The sequence below is a fragment of the Macadamia integrifolia genome, chromosome 7 (genome assembly GCF_013358625.1).
Source record: "Macadamia integrifolia cultivar HAES 741 chromosome 7, SCU_Mint_v3, whole genome shotgun sequence".
Taxonomy (NCBI): domain Eukaryota; kingdom Viridiplantae; phylum Streptophyta; class Magnoliopsida; order Proteales; family Proteaceae; genus Macadamia; species Macadamia integrifolia.
Window position 1 is genome coordinate 12,116,780 of NC_056563.1, and position 6,962 is coordinate 12,123,741.

Here is a 6,962-nt window from a genome sequence, read left to right on the forward strand (position 1 = left end):
GGGGGGGGGATAGAAGAGAGGAATGTCCCAAGAAGATGCCTAATCTAAAGGGGCAGAGAGAAGAGAGGAAGGTCCCATGAAGAAGCCAGGAATCAATTTCTATTTGTATCTAATCAAACAACAAAATTATAAAGAATTGTATTCCTCACATAACCTGATTTGTTCTTGCTAATGCTACTTAAGGTAATTTAAGGTCCAACAAAAAATCGACCTCAACTGTAACAACTAAACCAAGAAACAGAAATTGCTTATAAGAAGAAAATCCACAGAGCAAAACTCTGGTGCTCAGAATCAGTCAACATTATAGAATTCTTAGTAGATAGCAACTCAATCAACACTCAAAGGAAGGATGTGAGGGGGAAAAAAAAGAACAGAAAAATGAGAGAAAGAGAAAGGTATATTTCCTCACTGGAGAAGTCAGAGACATGAGAGGTCCAGCGACTGTGACCCATCAAAGAAGAAGAAAGCCAAGTGCCCTATAAGATGATGCAAAGAGATACTAATGTTCTCCAACACCAACACTTGCACAATCTGCCAGCAAAAGGTTTGCCTCAAGCACTGATTTCCCACCGACCACGTCTGTAAATGGCAAGTGCCTATGGCTGCTGCCAACAACACCAACAAGTTCTTAGTTGCCCTCACCGCCAAGATGACACCTGCACAATCTGCCAATAGAAGGTTTACCTCAAGCACCGGTTTCCCTCCGACCACGTCTGTAAATGGCCGGTGCCTACGCCTGCCGCCAATGACACCAACAAGTTCTTAGTTGCCCTCACTGCCAAGATGGGTGACAATTGTTGGGTAAGCATGCACTGGTTCCGTTTCATCGTCGTCTTCTTCATCTAATGCTTCTTCTGTTGGGGATCCTTTTCCATATTAAACATATGAATAACCCTATAGTGTTTAAAATACAAGAATCATCAACCAATCATAAAAGATTAATCATGGGTGTAGTCCCTAAACCAAGAACAATAAAGTACTCACATCTTAAAATACATAACCATATAGATTTATCATATCTATAATAATCAATGGGACATCCATGACATGAACCATAAATGGGATAAAGAAGTACTTGTGTCCCATGAACATAGATCATGAACCTCTCCCATGTGGTTAAATATTACTCCTATGAAGATGACAATGACGAACTACGTAAGTGGAGTCCTTCTACTGAGATCTTCTGCAGCCTCTTACTCTAGGGTTTCCTCTCTTTTTGTGCACTTGCTCTTGTGAGAAAGCCGTGCTCCTAAAACCAATAAGGCATTCAAGTAATGGCTGCAGGGACTGTCAGTATTCTATTTATAATAGAATCCCTAAAACCCTATTTCACTCTCACAATGGAAAGAGCTAGGAGTTTCCTAATTAGAATGGGTCTATTATTGCTTGGGCCTAATGGATCAATCGGTATCAGTTAAGCCCACATAAAAATCCTAACAATCTCCCACTTGGGCTATATTGATACTGATGTCTTTTCATTGATACCTAGCCAAATAATCCCAAGACTGAACACCACTTAAACAAACTTTGATTCAATCAATAATCTCTACTGTTGAACAATAGTAGAAAATACACCTCAATATACGGCATATACCTATCTAATGTTACAAACAATAGAAAACTATCAATTGAAATCCCCTGGAAACATATATATACATATATATATATATATATATATATATAAGGAATTGAATTCATACCTGTGATCACATGAAATATACATTTCCTTATAGGTCCTTTCTTGATCTAAAGATCAGCCTACCTTGAAAACCTCACAGGTAGAAAACTTTGATATTAATCAACACTTGGCAAACCGCCATTTTCTTGAATTAATATCTTACTTTGGCATACCACCTATGGCTAACTACCACTTCCATGGATTTAGATTAAATACCACCATAAATCATAAACTTTGGCAAACCGCCTGTGGTTAATCACCACTACCATAGATTTATGTTAAATACCATCATAAATCACAACCTTTGGCAAACCACCTGTGGTAAACCACCACTTATTTGGACTTAGGTTAAATACAACCATACATCACAAATTCTGAAAAAATATCATCAATTACCTTAACTTATCGTCAATTACTTTGGCTAAGCATTGCTAATAAACTTTAGCAGGCACAGCTTTAAACTTTGACTTTTACCGTCTTTAAACTTTGGTTGTCGCTACCATAATATATTTGGTTAAATGAGATCATAAAACTCTCACTGACCAAGCATATTAAAAACCTCAATAATACCAATGTCAGAAAACATGGCTCTTGAGTACTTCGTCGATAAACTTGGGTGACACCATCTTTGGACAAATGTCACTTTACCTTGGGAAACACATAATTGAACTGAATGTACCACTTTGGTGGATTTCACTCATTCCTATCATGTTTTTCACATTTGAGATTAATTTATGTACAGAAGTGTATGATTTAATGTGTTTCTTAGTCAACTAGGGACAACACAAACAAATGAAGCATAAATGTACATAAATAATTTAGAGAACAAGATTTAAGACAAAATCATTTCAAAATTACTCCAAAATCATTATAAACTTAATAGGGTAACAAAATTGTTCCTATATCCCTTCAGTTGAGCTTTGATCAGCAACAACACCTGTTTGGGTTCCTTGAGAGCTAAAATCAGATCAAGTAACCCTAAAAATCTCAGGTATGAATTATACACACCAAATAACCAGGCTAGAAAATTTAATATGTACATCTAGCAGATAAACTACACAATAAATGTACATTTAGTAGATAAAACACACAAGAGTCACAACCGTAACTACATTCCTATCCTTTGGGCTAATAATGCACTGGTCCTCTCGTAAATCCAAATTTACTGTGAAAATACAATTACTTTTATCACATATGGGCTTAGAAACCTCTAAGTTATAGTCCTTTCCATAAATGTATTTTCTTTAACTTGTGTGACATCACCTTTGGGCAAATGTCACCAACTTTGCTGAGCATGAAAAACTATGAAAGAATAGGATATGCCAATTTAGTGGATTCCATCTAATCCTTTCATAGCATCCTAGAAATATACTGTGCAGTATAAATGTGCAGAAGCTCACACCCAGTTTAATTCTAATATATTTATCCATCATAGGGTGTTTCAAACAAAACATTCAAGTACAAAATGATATGAATATGAATTTACTATATATTTCAACCATAAATAATTCTTCAATATCATGATAATAATAAATTAATGCAAAACTCAAAATAATTCTTTTGCATGAAAAACAATGTAGTACACTGAATATATTCTCCCACTAGCAACCTAGTATACTGACCTTCTACTAGTAACATCCTCCCACTAGCAACCTAGTATACGGAATTCATTCTTCCACTAGTCGAGCCACATAAAACAGTTTTAGATCCATACTTTTATCCTCCCACTTGGTTCGACCAGTCATAAATTAATCCATTTATTGGAGAAAATAATTTATTAAATGTGACATATATATAAACTTGTTCACATAAGCCAAAAAACAAAAGAAAAACAAACATTTATCAATTAATGTTCATATATAGGTTTTCAAAGGACAATGACAGTGTTTAAGAACTTGGTATTGGATTGATCAAAACCGATACTAATCCAACCCAACCAATCTGAATTGTTCAATTGGAATACAAAAAATAACACATTATATAAACCTATAACCTATGGTCATAGTCATGAAACCCTTATCCACACTATTGCCATTGATCAACTGTCCATTACCTTTTAGGGTAAAAATCTTTGCTTTAAAAGCATAATACCAAACTATTGATTTAGTTTTCCTAGTATAGAAAACTATGTCTTTGAGGCATATGTAGACTTCCATATTCTTAAGCCACTTTTAAAGACATTCAGTTTAATGGTTCAACTCAAGGAAGAATAATCCATTCAATATTTAATTAATGCATGTAACGTCAATAAAATTAAAACCAATATTACATCACTAACCATTAAATATAACCAGAGTGTCAACCGAACTACATTCTCAACCTTTGGGTCTGGAATGCATTGGTTCATTCAAAAACATACAATGACCATGAGAGCTCTGCAACTTCGATAATTAATATTACTTTTGGATGAATAGCAACTTCTAAGTTAAGGTCTGCCTAGAGTACACTTGCATTTATGCTTATCTTTGATAATGTCGCCTTTGGGCAAGCATTACCTAATTCCTGCCAACAATTTTCTATGTCTTTGAAAATAAGACAAAACCTTTGAGTTGCAAATCTATTACAGTAATCTTAGATTTTACCACTTTGGTGGGTTCCATCCATTCTACTGCAATAGCTTACAACTACACCTGACAGCTTAAATTTGTGAGTTATTTAAACATGAACTAAATATCATTTAAATGTAAAAGAACAAACATATAACTATTAACAAAATAAACATTACAATGTTCAATTATCAATTACTTCAAGAGTGTCAATCGGAACTACATTCCTGACCTTTAGATCTGAAACATACTGGTCCACTCAAGTTTTTGCTATTACTGTGAGACTTCTTCTAACTTTCAAAAAGTACCGCCATCTTTGGATGGACAACATTTTTTAGGTTGAGAAATCTCTATTCTGTTTTTCACTTGCTTTAACTTTAACTTTTCTTTGATAATGTCACATTTGAGTGAACATTAGCAACCTTGCTACCAACCATTATTCTCTGTCTTTTCAAACAAAGAAGACCTTTGATTTGTATTCTATTACAATAAGGTTGAACTTTATTACTTTGGTGGATTCCATCCAATCTTATTGCAATAGTCTACAAATTCATTCTGGTAGCTAAAAGTGGGATTGTTTAAGCATGAATAAAAATATTCATAAACAAAAGCATGAATTACATTACCAAGAATAAACAAGTTCATATTCTGATATACAAGTAATATATGAGTTGATTTTCTTTTATTTCTTCCAATTAATAGGAAAATTATAAAGAATCATTAACCACCCATACTTGTAACTTATACAAAACAGACTATAAAATTTGATCAAAACTAGGCTCATAATATATCAAAACGAAGAGTACGAAAAACTGGACTCAACGCAAAAAACCAAGGTGAAAAATTCTTCACCGTTTGCTCGTACGAGCCATTTGAAGTTGCAGAAAAAAAAATAGATCTAAATCAATCTAGTTTCCTAAACCAACCGGTTTGGCCAAGCGGTCTAATCCGGTTCGGGCATATTAGTTCCAGGTCAAAATCCGGGTCAATTGGTCAACGACAGTCAACCTTTGATCGAGTTAAACAGAGTTGGTCATGAGTTGACCCACTACACCCCGGGTCAACTTGATAAGGTCTCCGAGTTGACCCGACGATGACTAGCAGTTTTTTTTTTTTTTTTTTTTTTTTGAATTCAAAAAAAAATTCTCTCTCCTACGGTAGTTGATTTCTGATAGCACGTGCCGGTGCATCCAAAGATTTTCGATGACTTGCGGCATACCATCGCTATCGTCTTCTCGTGCTCTACAACTTTTGTCAAGAAAGTTTTCCCATACGGGATATTTAAGTGATGGTAAAATTACGATTTTCATGATTTGAGACCCAAACCCTATACAAAATCAATTTTCATTTGATTTTTCTTGATTCTAACACTATAAGGCTTGGCTCTGATACCAATTGTTGGGGATCCTTTTCCATATTAAACATATGAATAACCCTATAGTGTTTAGAGTACAAGAATCATCAACCAATCATAAAAGATTAATCATGGGTGTAGTCCCTAAACCAAGAACAATAAAGTACTCCCATATTAAAATATATAACCATATAGACTTACCATATCTATAATAATCAATGAGACATCCATGATATGAATCATAAATGGGATAAAGAAGTACTTGTGTCCCATTAACTTAGATCATGAACCTTTCCCATGTGGTTAAACATTACTCCCATGAAGATGACAATGACGAACTACGCAAGTGAAGTCCTTCTACTGAGATCTTCTGCAGCCTCTTACTTTAGGGTTTCCTTTCTTTCTGTGCACTTGCTCTTGTGAGAAAGCCGTGCTCCCAAAACCAATAAGGCATTCAAGTAATGGCTGCAGGGACCGTCAGTATTCTATTTATAATAGAATCCCTAAAACCCTATTCCACTCTTACAATGGAAAGAGCTAGGAGTTTCCTAATTAGAGTGGGTCTATTATTGCTTGGGCCCAATGGATCAATCGGTATCAGTTAATCCCACATAAAAATCCTAACATCTTCTTCTTCTGCTCCCCCTTCTGTAAAAGCCTGTTAAGGTCACAAATAAGATGAAAGAGACCATATATGGCTTCGAAAGGCGACTTCTTCTTCTACTACCTCATATGCATGGCCCTTTCCTCGTTGGAGAAGACAGGTAGGTCGGGAATCTTTTCTCATAGGAGAAGATAAAGAATTTGTAAATTTCCGAAGAAGTGAGAAGAGTTCTTTCGTTGATTGGATGGTTGAAGATAATGGCAAGGGCATTGTGGGTATTAATCTAATTATGGATCCTCAAAAGCTTTTTATGGTATTAGTTGTATTGGGTTGATTTGTAATTTTTGAAATGCGAGGAGTGAATGTAATTAGGTTAAACCTCAGGGGAGGAATGTATAAATTTCTCGAAAAAAAAATCTTATTAATTATGGAATAGTATTTATAATATTATTTCAAATAGTAGAGAAATAATATATCGGAAGGTAGGATCTAGAAACTCCATTTACATATGGAAATATCCATGGATACCTCGATGGAATCAACATTTCATTGGGTCTGTGATCAACTCAATTTCATCCTTTCAACACGCATCTAATACTGGTCTGCATAGAATTTTCCAAAATTAGGCTATTGTATTAGACATTAATGGAAATAGCCTCTCCTATGACAAAAGGGATAAGATTCATGCATTTGTCACTCCCAAACCATGCAGTAGTGAGAGCCTCGTGCAGTGGGTTGCTTTTTATTTAATGCACATACTACTTGCAATGATATAAGAAA